At 43.2% G+C, this 18550-nt stretch overlaps 1 pseudogene; it reads left to right on the forward strand.

Annotated features, from left to right (window-relative positions):
* The first annotated feature begins 328 nt into the window (after positions 1-328).
* Positions 329-445, forward strand: LOC124712670 (annotated as a pseudogene).
* The last annotated feature ends 18105 nt before the right edge of the window (positions 446-18550 follow it).

Below are 18550 nucleotides of genomic sequence, written 5' to 3' on the forward strand. Positions count from 1 at the left end.
GGAGGTTCGAGTCCTCCCTCGGGCATGGGTGTGTGTGTTTGTCCTTAGGATAATTTAGGTTAAGTAGTGCGTAAGCTTAGGGACTGATGACCTTAGCAGTTAAGTCCCATAATATTTCACACACATTTGAACATTTTTGTTCCCAGGACTCAATTTTCACATTCCAGAATTTTAAGGTATACGCGTAAATGTCCGAAGGAACTCTGCTTCGTAATTCGGAATAACACAGGCACTGTAATATTGTATTTATCCGCCGACACAGGACAAGTGACTTTCAAGTAAAATCCCCCCTGTACGGGTATATACATAATGGATATACGAGTACATAGGCAACGGCCTTGCCGCAGTGGATACACCGGTTCTCGTGAGATCACCGAAGTTAAGCGCTGTCGGGCGTGGCTGGCACTTGGATGGGTGACCATCCAGCCGCCATGTGCTGTTGCCATTTTTCGGGGTGCACTCAGCCTCGTGACGCCAATTGAGGAGCTACTCGACCGAATAGTAGCGGCTCCGGTCAAAGAAAATCATCATAACGACCGGGAGAGCGGTGTGCTGACCACACGCCCGTCCTATCCGCATCCTCATCTGAGGATGACACGGCGGTCGAATGGTCCCGATGGGCCACTTGTGGCCTGTAGACGGAGTGCATACGAGTACATGATGTCGACCGCTGATTCACGACATATAGAGGTTTGGATCGGGCCGTGCGTCGTGATTAGGCAGCCAAATAGTAAAGCGACCGCTCGCAATAAGCGGAAAATCCGGGTTCGAATTCCAGCCCAGCACAAATGTTCATTGTTCAAATGGTTCAAATGGCTCTGAGCACTATGGGACTTAACTTCTCAGGTCATCAGTCCCCTAGACTTAGAACTACTTAAACCTAACTAACCGAAGGACATCTCACACATCCATGTCCGGGGCAGGATTCGAACATGCGACCGTAGTGGTGGCGCGGTTTCAGACTGTAGCGCCTAGAACCGCTCGGCCACTCCAGCCGGCATGTTCATTGTCGTCATTCCATTTTACAGCTGATGGTTATTGATATCGCAACTGCGAATACAATTAATGTATTTCATAACAGCTGCAGTCGCCGCAGTGCGTGTTTCTTCGGACTTTGCATCATAATTCTAAACAACACAGCCACTGCAATATTGTATTTATCCGCCCACACCAGGCAAGCGACTGTCAAGTAACATAACTGCCCTGCACGGGAATGTATGTAATGGATGTGTGGCATTTAATAAATTCACAAGACGTTGTTCAATAGTTCTATGCAATCATTTTAAGAAAAATGTTCTAATTTACTTACAGTATTTTTACACATTTCAAACTTAAATTTTCTTTAATTATAGGTAAATAAATTTCAAAACAAAAGAGATAAACTGCATTTCCTATAATATTAATGCACAAGAGCATGAAAATACCTGAAGGCCACTTATTGTAAAAAGTTTACCGAAATAGGGTAATATTTAGGATAAAAAAGTTGCCATTAAACTTAGAAAAACAAACTTAAGGGAACAATGGGTTTTAAAATTTTGTTAAAATATGAACGCTAGTACAAGATACACAACGTTAAAATTCAGCAGCACCGCACGTTTTCCCTACTTACTCCTGTAAGGCTTCTTCTTCTGGTGATTTCAATAGCAGGGTAGCATTTTTCTTGATTTTTTTCTCTTCTCATGTAGACTACTTCATCCGCCGTTGATTTCTGCAAGCAGATGTTCTGGGAGGGTGAGAAAGGAGTGCTGTGCAAACTTTCATTTACATTTTGTGTATTGCCATCAGTGCATCTTCGCAGTAGCGCATCAGGTGCAAGTCTGTGACAGACTATGTTGATCACTTTGGCAGCTGTCAGTGTACCAAAGCCCCTGGCGCAGTCCACATTTCAAATTTTTCTTAGGCATACTTTTAACTCGAATACAATGAAATTGTTTCCGGGCCGACGGACAAACACTGCAAAGATGGGAAATACCCATTAAGATCTACATGAAAAAAAAAAAAATTACAAACTGAACTTTTAGGGTGGACTCTCTCCCTAAGGGGAGGTTCTAGTCGAGAGGAACGAAAAATAGGCGAAGTTTAGAATTTTTTCATATAGGGATTGTTTTTTTTTTTAAATGGGTGTTTTACCACTGTATTGTACATACATTCGTGTGAAAAAATATTTTTATCTCATAAAAAATTAAAAATAATGTCTGCAGCACTTGTCAAAGTCCTGGTTTGCACAAAGCGTTGAACAGACTCTTATCAATTTCTGAAACGCCTAAAAATAGACAATTCTTAAATTAGAATGAATTTTGGGGGCCATCACGGTGGGGTTTTGAAAAATACCTCGAAAAATAAATTGCCACAATTTGAAAAACTTGTCAATTTCTTGGGATTTTTTCTAAGTTCAAATGTGTAAAAAAGTATTTAAAAGTCGAATAAAAAAGAATAGGCCCCGTAAGTCCCCCTAAATTTAATTATCTTTCATTTTTAAAAAAATCAGATAAATCGCTGATCTGTCGAGGCTCTAGAGCGCATTGTATACTGAAACACAACCTACGACCAGCTTACAAACAGAAGTGATGACACTTTCTGCAGGACCTGGCCATCATTTTGCAGGACAATGCTCAAGCACGTACGGTGCAAGCTGTTACTGATCTGTTTGACTGATGGGGCTGCTAAGTGCTGTACCACCTACTGCACTCCCATGACTTAAGCCCTCGTGAGTTCAACTCGATTTTTAAGCTGAGGGAAACACTTCACAGCATTCGCTTCAGAACTGCTACAAATTCGTCGGGCAATAGACCGCGCCGCTCGAACTGTCAACACAACTGGCACTGCTAAGAGTATCCTACGACTCCCACATCGCTGGCAGTGGGTTATACACAACGTTGGTGACTACTTTGAAAGTCAGCAAAACTTTGAAACACGTATCTATTTTGTACGAGCTGTAAATAAATAGTTGCCACTATTAAAGTTCCAACCCTCGTACATACCTGTACCACCACCAGAAGTACAGGCAATGCAACCGCAGGATTTTGTGTCACGAACACACTTCTACAGATGGTTCTTGCACCATTGTGTGGACGAGCGCGATTTCTCACCGCGGATCCTATTCACGGATGAAACCAAGTTCACCAGGGGGGTGTTCTGAATTTCCACAACAGTTATGTGTGGGCTGACGAAAACCTACATGCTCCGGGCCCCCGCGGTTTCCAAGAGCGATACGGTCTGAACATTTGGGCAGGGTTCCTGGATGGACGTGTGATTGGGCCTTACCTTCTTACATCACATCTCACGGGTGCCGCCTGCTTCCGATTTCTTGACAGCGTACTGGATGGTCTCTTGGAAGATGTACCACTGCATGTGCGTCAAACTATATGCTTCCAGCACGATGGCGCACCACCTGATATTTCACGTGAAAACCAAGGTCTGAACCAACGATTTGGGCAACAGTGGACAGATCGTGGTAGCCCGATTTCGTGGCCTGCACTATCTCCCGACTTGAACCTGCTAGACTACTACCTGAGGGGCCACACAAAATTCGCGGTTTATGAGACCCTGTGGCGTCCGAAGACGACCTACTGGCGCGAATTACGGCTGCGGCGGATGCTGGAGGATAAGGGATTGTTGATCGTGTGTACAGGACATTGGTACCGAGGTACCGTATCTGTGCTGAACTTGGTAGTCGTCACATCGAGCACTACTTGTAAGTGAACCCAGACGACAAGAAGCAGGAGTCAGAGAGCAACGTGTGTTGTGGTATTTTGTGTGAAGCAGGAAAACGGGACATTTCCGGACAAGAGTTCTTATGCTAAAATTAACCGTCTTGGTCCCCATTAGAAATCCTCAAAGTCTGTAAAGGGAAACTAGTTACACCCTGCATATGATGACTAATAGTGTTTATCTATAAACTTTTCGTAGCTGTCCCTTACATTTTTCCTCGACTGCTTATGTCCTGCTGTCCGTGGTCTTGCTGTGCCAGCCTCATCACAATCTATATTGTACTGTTCTGCACCTTTGCTTTTTCGTATTTATGAAGTTATTGCAGTCCTCTTTACAAACTGAGCACCACGAAGTATGGCCTCTCCTTTTTCCTTTTTTTCTGAAAGCAGTACGTTACCGCACACATGAAGCAGGCTTGGCTGGGTAGAATACTTTTGTTCTTTTTTTTACATGTTGGGCTTGCACCGCTCGTCGCAGTGGACATGTTTTGGAATGAAACAGAGGTAAATGGACACGCAAAACACCAAAAATAAAATAAATTACGAACTAGACTTCTAGTTCAACAAAGCGAAACTACAACACCAGTTAACATGCAAGATAATCGATTGTTACGTTTCAGAGAAGCGCGCTTTAGTTTCTGAGGACGGGAAAGTGGCTCGTGCTGCCTGCTCAGACCGTCTTTGGGTGGCTTTGCTAGGAAACCAGGCGACGATGCTGAGCTGTCAGTACCAAAGACTCGTCTCCCACAGTACAATGTAGCTAAGCGTCGTCAGACCAGCGTACGCTGCTGGACATTAAATCTGCAGGACCAGGAAGGATAGCAAGTAACGAAATGTTGCTTATGGTGCGTGCACAGAATGGAAGGAAGAATGCAATCCAAAATTTCTAAATAATTTGGGGGACACAGCGTGCGAAATTTAATAAGCAGAACTGGAACCTGTGGCAGCGACAGTAGCTTTGACTCGGCTAGTCATCGTATCGAACTGAGCCTGGGTGACGTATGGGCGCGTCATTCGATGCTGCTTCAATTCTGTCTTTATGGCTGGTGAATAATGGGAATCCAGTCGCTCTCTCTGAGATCCATGGTGTTTCTAATCGACGGAAGATCTGGAGAAAGGGCTGACCAGGGCCAAAGTCGAACAAGCAGGTGCAGACACCACAGGCAGTGTGCGGTCTTGTGTTATGTTGTTGAAAGATAATGTCACAAAGTACCTGCTGGTATGGCATTAACACGTCGGAAACGTAACACCTGTCGTCCAAATTATCAGTGCTCTGGAGCATAGGCACTCATGTTGTATACCGAATTACGAATAGTACCATCGATCACACCAGGTGCTAGATCCGTATGACGACGATGAACGCTGTCTACCAACGTCCGTTCCCCTCCGGATCTCCACGCATGGATACGTCAATTATAATGCTATACATACAAGCAGGACACTTCTCTCCAAACGACTTGTGCCAATCCTATGTCCTCAGTTGTCTGCGGCCGCGCCTCTCTCTGCTGCCGTGTAAAGGAAAACCACAATAATGGTGGCCTTGTTGACAGTCCGTGACACTCCAGGCATCGTCGCATTGTGCACTGTCTGTGTGGATGTATGTCTTGTTGGACACGCCCCTTTCCTGAATTAAGTTACGTGACATGGCTTTCCGATCCTGCACGGCTGAACAGCAGTATATGTAGCCTCTCGGGCTCTAGTCGCATGGGGCCATTGACATCTTGCATGGTGTAGATAAGGCCCTTCTGAACCCATCAATGGCGCATGTCTAGAACTATATGGTCTCAGAGATCTTTCCAACTCTCGAATATCGTCGCTTCAATCTGCATATGTACATCATAGATGCTGGTAAGCAAAATCTCAAAATTACTAAGATAAATTATTCTCTAGAATAAGAGCCTAACGCATATTTCAAAATAAAAGATCCCTAATCGCTTATGAAACGTAAGGCCGATAAACAGTCACAGTAACAGCATTTGAATTCACACAATAGAACGTGGCAGTAAACTCCAGTCATCGTCTCGGGCTGTTAGTTCACAAAGCATTACCTGTATAGAAACAAACTACAGTATAACAGAACATTGCAAGGCAAAACTTTTGTATGATGACTAGACAAGGTAACGTGGGAACTAATTGGTTGGCCGATGGCCATGTAGGCTTAGAGAAACCACCACTTAAGAAAAGATTCTAGTTATTAATTTGGTGAATCAGCTTATGAAATGTAACCCATATAGTTAATCTGAGAGGAGAACTGTAGTGACAAAAATCATTTCTCTTTTCAGTTCAGACTCGAGAGATGCCATATTCAATTTCAGTTGACGTCTATATTTGGTGGATTTCATTTTACAGCTTACTTCCTATTAATAGATGCCACCTCAGCGCTCCACCGCATTGAGGAGCTCTCGAAAACGCACGGTTATTTGTGCGATATGTTGTAATAAAATGACAGGAAACTTCGTACACGTCCTTAAAGAATCTTCATGTTACGTCTTGCTTGTTAAGAAGGTATGCGATTCCAAGGAAATGGCATATTGAAAAATCCATCAAAACCGAGTTGTTCTTGATACGATTTGTTAAAATTAAATGTATATAAATAGTACATTAGGGACTATGCCTTCAACAGATGGTAACATACAGGGCGTAGTCACATGACAGTTCAGCATAATGTTGTGAATACGGATGTGGATTTAAGAAGCGATGTGGAGCTGGTTCGTGTCTTACCAAGTTCATATATATTTTTTTATTCACCTTCAAGTTTTCTAAAATGTTCTAGGACTTTCATATTGATTTAACGGAAGTTTATTCCGTAATGTCGGAGGTTCGATCCTCCATCGGGCATGTGTGTGTGTGTGTTGTTCTTAGGATAAGTTATTTTAAGTAGTGTGTAAGTCTAGGGACCGATGACCTCAGCAGTTTGGCCCCTTAGGAATTCATACATTGCACTGTAATATGCAAGTGCCCTCTTTCTCAGCAGTGAGTTTGTTCGATAGGCCTTATCTACAAGAGAGCTTGCACAACTTGCAGTAAGATATTTTGCACTTTTTTGTTTTACCTTAAGACCTCTGAGAACTTGTTTATCTTCGATATTGTGGAACACATCTCTTCTGTTGCAAGCTACTTGTTTTCATAACTTGGGAGGAGGTAGTATGGACGAAAACAAGATAAAATATCCAATAAAAGTGGGCTCTAGACTGCATACCTTAATAACTTTGAGTACTTGTTCAGCACAGGAGATGAAATGAAATGATCGTGTGGCATTGGGCATTGAGGGCCGGGAGTACCCATCCGGGGAAGTTCGGCCTCAGGGTGCAAGTCTGTATTTCAGGTGACCCGGCATTGGACGAACTGCGCGTTGGTGATAATGAAGTGATGACGAGGACAGCACAACACCCAGTCCACAAGGGCAGCAAATCTCCAACCTGGGCCTACTGCATGGTAGGGAAACAAGTTGCCACTCAGCTAAGCTGGCGGACTAGTACAAGAGATGTGTTTCGCAGTGGGGAAGACGAAACAGTGTTATAGCTCTTAAGGTATGCGCTTTAGAAGCCAAGTTCACTGGACTTTCTTCCTTGTTTTGGTCCACGCTCCCATTTTTTAAAATTTGGAAAGCGAAGTGCTTTCAGTAGAAGATAAGTGCTTCACAGGAGCGAAGGTGAACGTGTGCTCGGCTCTTAAGGTACCGGTATGCATTTTACAGCAGATACTGACTAGACTTTTTTCCTTGATTTAGTTAATACTACCTCCACTAAAAGTTTTTCGGTATAGTTCCACTTCACCCTCTTTATATGTCGAAGGCTGCAGTGGGTGACAACCAAAGGAGTCCAACTCCGTATATATACGAGTATATATATAGTGTGTAATGGGTATAAGTAAGGATATTTTTACATGCAGTACCTTAATATGTACACACATCAGTGTGCTGGTTGTTTTTTCTCTTTGTCGAACATTCTACCTGACGTTTTCTGTATGGTTAGAACTGCATCACGTAAGTGGACTACCCCTGTCAGTATAGCCAGTCATTTTCTGTGCATGTGTCCACATTTCAACAACTGACGTGTTACCCAGGGGGGAAATAAGAAATAAGCATTAATGGCTTGCTTTTGCCAATGTAATTGGAGGTACTACCCAAGCTAAAAATATATTACTTGTAATAGCTACAATAATTAGTCTGCAAATGAAGTAAATACTAGCGTAATGTTGTTCAATACAACGTCCTCAGTCACCAACAGAAATACCTACACATACCTGTTACATTATATACATGCGCGCATTTCTCGTAATTGAAAATAAATGGTTTCCTAAGGAATGTTCTAATCAGACAAAGAAGACCATTTAAACGTGGTTCCGCGCTTTCGCAGGGCTTGCGGCTCTGAAAACCGGAGCACGGCCGTTCTCACGGAGGGTGGAGTTGCTATAGTGACGTACGCGACAGTGCTGCCCTCCAGCAATGCGTCTGGAAACGCCACTGGCGCGTTCACCGTTCTGGCGCAAGTGCTCGGCGCCCCCAGCTACCAGCCCGGGTACCGACCACCGACGCCCACGCAGATCACCGGCAACTACAACCTTTACCAGACGCCACCCACTTATTACTACAACCAGGTGAGTGACATAAGGAATAAATCACAACGCTATCCAAAAGATTAATATAATCTATTAACGGGCACCTATTTACCGAACAGGGTATTTCAAACGTTATAGTACAAGGTGAAGCTTGACCACAGCAATTAGGAGTACAACAGTATGCACTTAGAAAATTCGTGAAATTGCGATAAAAGATAACAAAATTTTGGCATTTGATCCCATCCTACGAATGAGGTATGGGGGGATCTGGAAACACCCTTAATGGAGACTAAAGGGCTGCAGATCGTCTTTCCAATCCATCCCAAACGTTCTCGACAGGATTCTGATGTGGGAAAGTCACTGGCCAGTCCAATCGGTGGCTGTCTTCACATGCAAGTGCAGTAGAGTCCTATTAATCCGAACTAATTGGGGCCGGACCTTTTTCGGATTACCGATTTGTTCAGATTAACCGGAATTACGGTGACGAGTTTCTACAATGAAGTATACCAATCATATAAGTAAGTACACCATGGTAACAAATGGGAACAAGTGTGGGAACAATGGCTCACTCTCACTCCCCGCCAGAGTTGCCGTTGCATAATATGTAAAGTCGCTAGCCAGTGTTAAAATTTCCACTAGATATGTAAAATAACGGTCACTAAAAATCCGCTAGACGTCGCTAAACTTTCTTAAGGGCAAAGATATGTCTGCGGGCGCGTGGGGGGGGGGGGGGGGGGAGGGAATTATTAAATTTTTTTCAGCACTTGGGTATTGCCAGACAATAATGTAGTACAACGCCTGCAACATATTTTTAATGGTCCTATTTTTCTTTTATTCCAGGGATATTTTGAAACTTGGTATGAAACACTGCAAACCACATTAATTTATTGATAAATGGTACTGAAAGTTTATTATTTTCGACAACAAAATTAGTCTAACATATGCACAGTTAGAAAAATCTGAAAAAAATTAAATTTGTAAACGAAGCCATTAAATGTTCCACTCAATCGAAATTATTCGTGTCTCAAGCTTCCTATCTGAAAAGTCAAAATGAAAAGTATGCTTTTAGCTATTAAAATTATGTAGTTGTACATGAGATTAGTAATAAAATAAAATACATACATTGTGACATTTTAAACGTGTTACATTGAAAGCCCAAATAATGTAGCTGTTCATAACTCCAACTTTTATTATGAGGCAAACCCTGAAATCGCGGAAAAAATCGGCTGTTTCACATAAAAAGACCAATGCCACTCAAAAAATATATGGAATAGCTAATTTTTTTGCGATTTCACGGCTGGTCCGATAGCAGAAGTTGTTCGCAATGATTAGTAACTTCGATTCGACTTTTGATGCAACATGTCACGATGTATATACACTCCTGGAAATATAAATAAGAACACCGTGAATTCATTGTCCCAGGAAGGGGAAACTTTATTGACACATTCCTGGGGTCAGATACATCACATGATCACACTGACAGAACCACAGGCACATAGACACAGGCAACAGAGCATGCACAATGTCGGCACTAGTACAGTGTATATCCACCTTTCGCAGCAATGCAGGCTGCTATTCTCCCATGGAGACGATCGTAGAGATGCTGGATGTAGTCCTGTGGAACGGCTTGCCATGCCATTTCCACCTGGCGCCTCAGTTGGACCAGCGTTCGTGCTGGACGTGCTGACCGCGTGAGACGACGCTTCATCCAGTCCCAAACATGCTCAATGGGGGACAGATCCGGAGATCTTGCTGGCCAGGGTAGTTGACTTACACCTTCTAGAGCACGTTGGGTGGCACGGGATACATGCAGACGTGCATTGTCCTGTTGGAACAGCAAGTTCCCTTGCCGGTCTAGGAATGGTAGAACGATGGGTTCGATGACGGTTTGGATGTACCGTGCACTATTCAGTGTCCCCTCGACGATCACCAGTGGTGTACGGCCAGTGTAGGAGATCGCTCCCCACACCATGATGCCGGGTGTTGGCCCTGTGTGCCTCGGTCGTATGCAGTCCTGATTGTGGCGCTCACCTGCACGGCGCCAAACATGCATACGACCATCATTGGCACCAAGGCAGAAGCGACTCTCATCGCTGAAGACGACACGTCTCCATTCGTCCCTCCATTCACGCCTGTCGCGACACCACTGGAGGCGGGCTGCACGATGTTGGGGCGTGAGCGGAAGACGGCCTAACGGTGTGCGGGACCGTAGCCCAGCTTTATGGAGACGGTTGCGAATGGTCCTCGCCGATACCCCAGGAGCAACAGTGTCCCTAATTTGCTGGGAAGTGGCGGTGCGGTCCCCTACGGCACTGCGTAGGATCCTACGGTCTTGGCGTGCATCCGTGCGTCGCTGCGGTCCGGTCCCAGGTCGACGGGCACGTGCACCTTCCGCCGACCACTGGCGACAACATCGATGTACCGTGGAGACCTCACGCCCCACGTGTTGAGCAATTCGGCGGTACGTCCACCCGACCTCCCGCATGCCCACTATAGGCCCTCGCTCAAAGTCCGTCAACTGCACATACGGTTCACGTCCACGCTGTCGCGGCATGCTACCAGTGTTAAAGACTGCGATGGAGCTCCGTATGCCACGGCAAACTGGCTGACACTGACGGCGGCGGTGCACAAATGCTGCGCAGCTAGCGCCATTCGACGGCCAACACCGCGGTTCCTGGTGTGTCCGCTGTGCCGTTCGTGTGATCATTGCTTGTACAGCCCTCTCGCAGTGTCCGGAGCAAGTATGGTGGGTCTGACACACCGGTGTCAATGTGTTCTTTTTTCCATTTCCAGGAGTGTATTACGCTGCACGTTCATGAAAGAAAATATAATTAGCTGAATGCTTTTACATAAATTTCAAAATCATGTAGGAAGTCTCCAGGATCATCAATTGCGTTAACTGAAGAAAAAGTTGAAGCCTCTCCGGTTTCTCTTGGTCTTCCTTTGCCGACTTGGTTAATAACATCTTCTGGCAGATCATAAGTCGAGTAACTAATGTTTTTAATCTTGAGTTGGTTTCTGATGAGAAGAGAATTTACAGTTAGTTCAGAAAGTCTGTTCCGAAGCTTATTTTTCACAATATTCATGGAGCTAAACATCCTTTCCACTTCGGCGTTTGAATATGGTAACGATAGAACAGCAATAGCGAAATCAGTTAAATCCTTGAAGGTGTTTATTCCAATCGCATTTTTATGCACTTCACCAAGAATTGTTTTCAAAAATTACATAAGAGTCGATTCTGTTCATCTGAGTACATATTATAAAGCATCTCCGTTATGTAACATCGATCTTTAGTAGGTTTAAAATGCCATTTTAATTCATCCCGCTAGGATAAAATTCTTGCTGTGGCCGGTTCGATAGATAGCCATCGTGTGTCACACGCTTTAAGTATTTTTAGCGGTGCCTCACTGCAATTAATTAGCTGAAAAATATTTTTATACTCAATTTGGCGCTTTGACGAGTGTGAGAACCAGGTGTAGGTTTCACGGACCAGAAACTCTATGTTTCGTGGCAAAGTGATTTCTGATGCGTGCGTTACTGCCAGCTGTAATGAGTGACATACAGAAGGTATCAAAATGAGATGCGGAAGATAGTGTTGCGTTTTCAGAACTGTATACACGCTGTAGCTGGAACCACTCATAACAGCTGTATTATCGGTTCATATTGCAATTAAATTTTGTAGTTTGCGGCCCTTAGCTTTTAAACACTGAAAAAGTGCCGATACCATTCAAACGGCATCGGAACTCTCCAGGGGCTGCAAAGCTAAAAACGCAGGCACTACTTTTTTTTATTTAAACTGAAATATCTTGCGACGATCCTGATGCTTGCATCTGTTGATTCATCTAATAATAAACTATATTTTTGGTCACCTATGTCACTTAAAAGTTCCTTTTTCAAAAGAGGTGTTAGAATATAATTTATTAGCTCTGTACATTTGGTTCTATGTAATTTCATGTCATTTGTTGATTTCGAATCCTTAAAGCATTTTTTACACACGTCAGTCCAGTGATCAATGTTGGAAATTGAGCTATGTTCAACAACATACAACGCTAACGTACACTCAGCTCTTGCACATGAATTACATGTTTTCACTGGTACTGCGGAAAATGTCAGTTGCTTATTTTGAGAAATTAGTTCATATTTCACTGGTACTGCGGAAAATGTCAGTTGCTTATTTTGAGAAATTAGTTCATATTTTGCTCGTATGTTTTTTCGTTTCCAAAGGCTTTTTCAAATCGTTAATTTTTGCATTCATTTCGGACTGACAATAGCTACAATAGGCTTTAGTTGAGTTACCTGGCACAGGCTTCAACCAATATTTGAACTCCATGCAGCGTTCCCACTCTTTTCTATAACTCTGGCTGTAGACCTTTCTTTTAGGCGGCACTTCCATGATTTTTTTTATAACTGCGTTAATTCCACACAAATACTATCGTTACAGAAACAAAACCGATAATTTGTAAACAACTGCAAGAACTAACGACACCGCAACATATCGATACAACTAAAATGAGCATGACATTCCAAACAGTCCAGTTCCAATACAGTATGCTTGTTCTTATTAATTGGTGAGTCACGAAGCTCCTACAGTTTTTCTGCGGATTCGCTACTGCAGTGCCGCCAAGCGGCTGTTCTGTATAAACGCTGCGAAACAATTATGCGTTTTGTAAATGAAGTGCAAAGCACATTCAAAATAAAATGCGGCCTTATTTCGGACGTATTATGGCACTATAAATTGCAGCAGCTTTCAAAACTATCACTTTTCCGATTTCCAAAGAATGCTGTGAGGAATGTGAATAATTATTATAAGAATTTTAAAAAATGCCCATTTTAACGTACTTACACTTTTTTGGCTTGCGAGAAAATATTCACATTTTCTATTCACTCGTTTGGCATCATAACTTTGACACTTAACGAGACTGGCAAAAATCTCTTTATCATCTTTACATGATGTTACTACTATGTAAATGGCGGACCGTTTCTCGGATACAAATAAGCTTTTCCAGATGGACCACGGCGTACTGCAAACATTAAAACTGATTTACAGAAAACAATTTTTAAGAATGCTGATCCGAGATCATAGCATTAATTTAGTGGACAAAATAAAAAAGACCAATGTGAAGGAGTTTGTTTATTAGGCCGCTGAGGCAAGGCAGAATATTTCAGAAAATACTCTGACAAAATCGTGGAGAAAACTGTGGACATCTCTTGAATTTCAGGACAACCTAGTTGAAAATGAAGAGGAAAATCTTCTACAAAGTATACAATCCCTGGATGTGAAGAAGCTAGTGAAGGAGACAGAGATGAGTGGATGGCAGCGTATGAGGTATGTGTGGAGAACCTGATTTAGTTGCTGCTGTGACTCAAGACCAGGAAGAAGTGGAGCGCTGTGACGGAAGTGACAATGAGCCTGAAAGCAACAAGGGAGAGCTGGTGCCATACAGTGACGCAGCAGAAGCCCTTGACCTCGCGCTACATTATCTGGAGCAACAGCCCACTGCTACACCCGCTGATTTGATGTTTATGAGACGAGGGCGCAACTATGGGTCATATAACAGTCTGTCTTCATTACGCCAATAAACAATGATTGAGTTTTTGTCATCGAAAAAGTAGAGATAAAATGTTCGCTGTATATTAGTAAATTTGACAGCTTTTCTTTCATTGTTATGTATTGATTAAACCTAATGTTTTTCTTGCTAATTTTTCTAATACATGTTTACTGTACTGTGTAAATTAAAATAGTGTGTATGTACAGACGAATGGAAAAGCTGATAGAAGCCGACCTCGGGGAAGATCAGTTTGGATTCCGTAGAAATGTTGGAACACGTGAGGCAATACTGACCCTACGACTTATCTTAGAAGAAAGGTTAAGGAAAGGCAAACCTACGTTTCTAGCACTTGTAGACTTAGAGAAAGCTTTTGACAATGTTGACTGGAATACTCTCTTTCAAATTCTGAAGGTGGCAGGGGTAAAATACAGGGAGCGAATAGCTATTTACAATTTGTACAGAAAGCTGATGGCAGTTATAAGAGTCGAGGGGTATGAAAGGGAAGCGGTGGTTGGGAAGGGAGTGAGACAGGGTTGTAGCCTCTCCCCGATGTTATTCAATCTGTATATTGAGCAAGCAATAAAGGAAACAAAAGAGAAGTTCGGAGTAGGCATTAAAATCCTTGGAAAAGAAATAAAAACTTTGAGGTTCGCCGATGACATTGTGATTCTGTCAGAGACAGCAAAGGACTTGGAAGAGCAGTTGAACGGAATGGACAGTGTCTTGAAAGGAGGGTATAAGATGAACATCAACAAAAGCAAAACGAGGATAATGGAATGTAGTCGAATTAAGTCGGGTGATGCTGAGGGAATTAGATTAGGAAATGAGACACTTAAAGTAGTAAAGGAGTTTTGCTATTTGGGGAGCAAAATAACTGATGATGGTCGAAGTAGAGAGGATATAAAATGTAGACTGGAAATGGCAAGGAAAGCGTTTCTGAAGAAGAAAAATTTGTTAACATCGAGTATAGATTTAAATGTCAGGAAGTCGTTTCTGAAAGTATTTGTACGGAGTGTAACCATGTATAGAAGTGAAACGTGGACGATAACTAGTTTGGACAAGAAGAGAATAGAAGCTTTCGAAATATGGTGCTACAGAAGAATGCTGAAGATTAGATGGGTAGATCACATAACTAATGAGGAGGTATTGAATAGAATTGGGGAGAAGTGCTTGTGGCACAACTTGACTAAAAGAAGGGATCAGTTGGCAGGACATGTTCCGAGACATCAAGGGATCACCAATTTAGTAATGGAGGGCAGCGTGGAGGGTAAAAATCGTAGAAGGAGACCAAGAGATGAATACACTAAGCAGATTCAGAAGGATGTAGGCTGCAGTAGGTACTGGGAGATGAAGAAGCTTGCACAGGATAGAGTAGCATGGAGAGCTGCATCAAACCAGTCTCAGGACTGAAGACCACAACAACAACAGCAGTTTACCGCACAGTTTTCCATTAGACTAACATTTTTCATGTTCGGATTAACCGAACGTTCGGATTACCAGGGTTCGGATTAGCGGGACTCTGCTGTAATTCGTTTAACAGTCTAGGCACTGCAGCCGAAAACTCGAACTTCCACTAGATTAGCCTTACTTGCAAAAGAAATTTCAACTGCTATCGGTAATATGTAGAAGTGAGTTTATCGTTTCTCTTCTCCCTCGTCTCACGCCTCATCCTCTCCTCCACCTCCTACTACTATCCCCTACTTCCCTGTACTGTATAATCATCCTTTTCCTCTCTCTCTCTCTCTCTCTCCTCCTCGCACCCCTCCACTTCTACTCCCCTCTCCCTCTTCTTACCCTATACTCCTATACGCCTCCTCCCCCTCCTCCTCCATCCTCTCCCCTTCTTTTCTCCATCCTACCCTGTCCCTCATCTCTATCCATCTCCTCTCCCTCTCTCCAGTCCTCTTCCGTCCCCCTCTACTGGGGATGGTACTGTTGTAACTCTACTGTTCTGTCAGACTGATGGTTGGACGCCAGACCGCGGTAGGTAAATGAACAATGATAAGATATATACGGTTGATACCAGATTCCATGAAGGAAAATTGGCCTCCCTTCTCCTCCCCTCTCATCTCCCCGTTTTCCTTACTTTTTCATGAGACAAGCACTGTACACTACTAGCCTGAGAAGGTACTACCACGCTTTTATTCATTGATGACATTACTGTAGCGTTAGAGTACAGAACTGTCCAAGGCAATTCTGTTCATTTTATCTATAAATGTACTTGCTGCTAGAAACTGAAAACATGAACACAAATTGTGAAAATGCGATTTGTGGAAGGTGGTTGACAGACGCAACAATTATATTCCGAGCCAACTTCGTCTGGCTCCACAGTGTGGAGTGGTACAATTATCATTTAGTTTAGCAATTGGAAAGAGCTTGTTACTTCCAGAAAGAGCAGAGACAACAACTGTGCAGCGTCTATTAAATAAATCGCTCTATATGTTTCAGATCGACAGGAACGATGTAGCTTACCAGAATAACAATGGGCCCCACTATAAGAAGCCAGCATCATACTACTACCTTCCTGGTAAACGCAACAGCCACTACCAACCGCCTTCGTCCACGAGTCCACCACTGCTACCACCAACTGGCAGCTACCATCAGAGACAGTATCGCAACTACGATTACACAAAGACTTCAGAAAATGGCGGCTACTACGAATCGCCAGGGAACTTCGACTATATGAAGGCTCCAGCGAACCAGAACTACCTGAAGACTCAGCAGCATCAACATTACCTGCAATCTCCACAGCATCAAAATTTCCCAGAGAATCCTCAAAACTTTCGTCAGCGCCAGAGCTATCAAAATGATGTGCAGCAGAACTTAGGCCATCTGAACCCACCAAACAATGTCAATGGATTCCCTGCAGGAAACTATCGCCAGGGGGCACCAAATGGTCCTCCTCCTGCCGGCACTGAGGCGTATTTCGACTACAGACCCGACGGCGCTCCTGGGCAACCGCCAACGCCATCTGGCTACCACCCAGACTACCAGCCGCCCTCATACCTGCCCACCACGATCGCACCTCCCACCCAGGAACAGGGAAGATTTCATTCCCAGTGGCAGGCACCACCAATCGGTGGCCTTCAGGGACCACAGGCGAATTTCCCAGTTAGCCCTCTGGGAAGCGATGGAGACTTCTTCGCTGGGGACTGCAACGGGTCTGCGTGGCAGGTCAGCAGTCTCGACCCAGCATTCAATAATAGGTTTGAGCAGCAGTTCCAGCTTTATCCTACGAACTATGTATGGCCACAGGGCTTGGCTCAAGACTGAAATGTATGTTATCCACTGCTTCTCTTCCATATGGAAATAAAAAACAACGTATAACTGATAGATACGTACGTGATATAAGCGAGAAATGCATCTACACTGCGCCAAAATAAAAGAGAGTGTGTTGTCATTTCTAACACGTTATGATTATAAACTAACTTCCCGATGAGCTGGAGACTTAAAACTTTCAACATAGCTCAGAGCTCAGTGACATTGCAATATTAACCCGCTTTCGCGTCATGTGTGCGACGGGAGTTACTTTGTGTACCACCGCCATTTTCCCCTTTTCCTTTTCCACCCGCGAAAGTTTCGTGGAAAGAACAGTTGTTGGAAAAGTCCCCATGTGAGCTTTATTCTCCTTCATTTTTACCTTAGAGGTCTTTCCGTGAGGTAATACTGGGAGGAAGCAATGTATTGGTTGACTCAGATGAAGAGAAACTGAAATAACCCTGAAATTTACCGCACGTCTGTTGTATTCTCATCAAAATGTTTTAAAGTGACCGAAAAATTTCACACACAGAGAACTAAAATGCAGAAAATAATTATTTAATTCTCTTAGTACCGCTGGGATCAATATGACCCCATAATATGCACATTGGAAATGTATACCTACCTTGTTTTCAAAACTATTATTTTCAAAATACATGACTTACACCTTCTGAGTCATCTGTATCCAATGATGTTTTGTCCGTTTTTATATTTACAAGACATTAAAATTTATTCATGGCTTTTGCATTACGTATCACTGGGGTCAATATGACCCCAACTGAAATTGCTTGTCTGTTTCTTCAATACAACATTTATGAAAATGGAATGATGGATGTTATGTTGAACAGCTGTTATACGAAACCCTAGCAACAGTGAAAAAATTATTTCCCGCTTGTTTGAGTATCTATTGTTTGGATTTCTTGCATCAGATGTTGTATCCTTCCTAGTACCACGCCGGCCGGTGTGGCTGAGCGGTTCTAGGCGCTTCAGTCTGGAACCGCGCGGCCGCTACGGTCGCAGGTTCGAATCCTGCCTCGGGCATGGATGTATGTGATGTCCTTAGGTTAGTTAGGTTTAAGTAATTCTAAGTTCTAGGGGACTGATGACCTCAGATGTTAAGTCCCATAGTACTCAGAGCCATTTGAACCTAGTACCACCCTGGTCGATGTGACCCCTTAAGCACCTGGAAAGTTGTATCCCACTTGTTTGCAATGCTTTTTTTTCAAAATATATGACTTTCTTTCTCTGAGTCAATTGTATCCAGTGATATTTCCTTCAGTTTTACGTTTAAAACACATAAAAATTTATAAACGGTTATTTGCACTGAGTGCGACTGGGGTCAATATGGCCAAATCTAAATTTCTTTTTGTTTCTCGATCATAATATTTACGAAAATAGAATAGTTACTATTACACTGAACAACTGTAATGTATGTTTTTATGTTAGTTGATTAAAATACGCCATAATATCCGG

Source organism: Schistocerca piceifrons, chromosome 8 (assembly GCF_021461385.2).
Source record: "Schistocerca piceifrons isolate TAMUIC-IGC-003096 chromosome 8, iqSchPice1.1, whole genome shotgun sequence".
Classification (NCBI taxonomy): Eukaryota; Metazoa; Arthropoda; class Insecta; order Orthoptera; family Acrididae; genus Schistocerca; species Schistocerca piceifrons.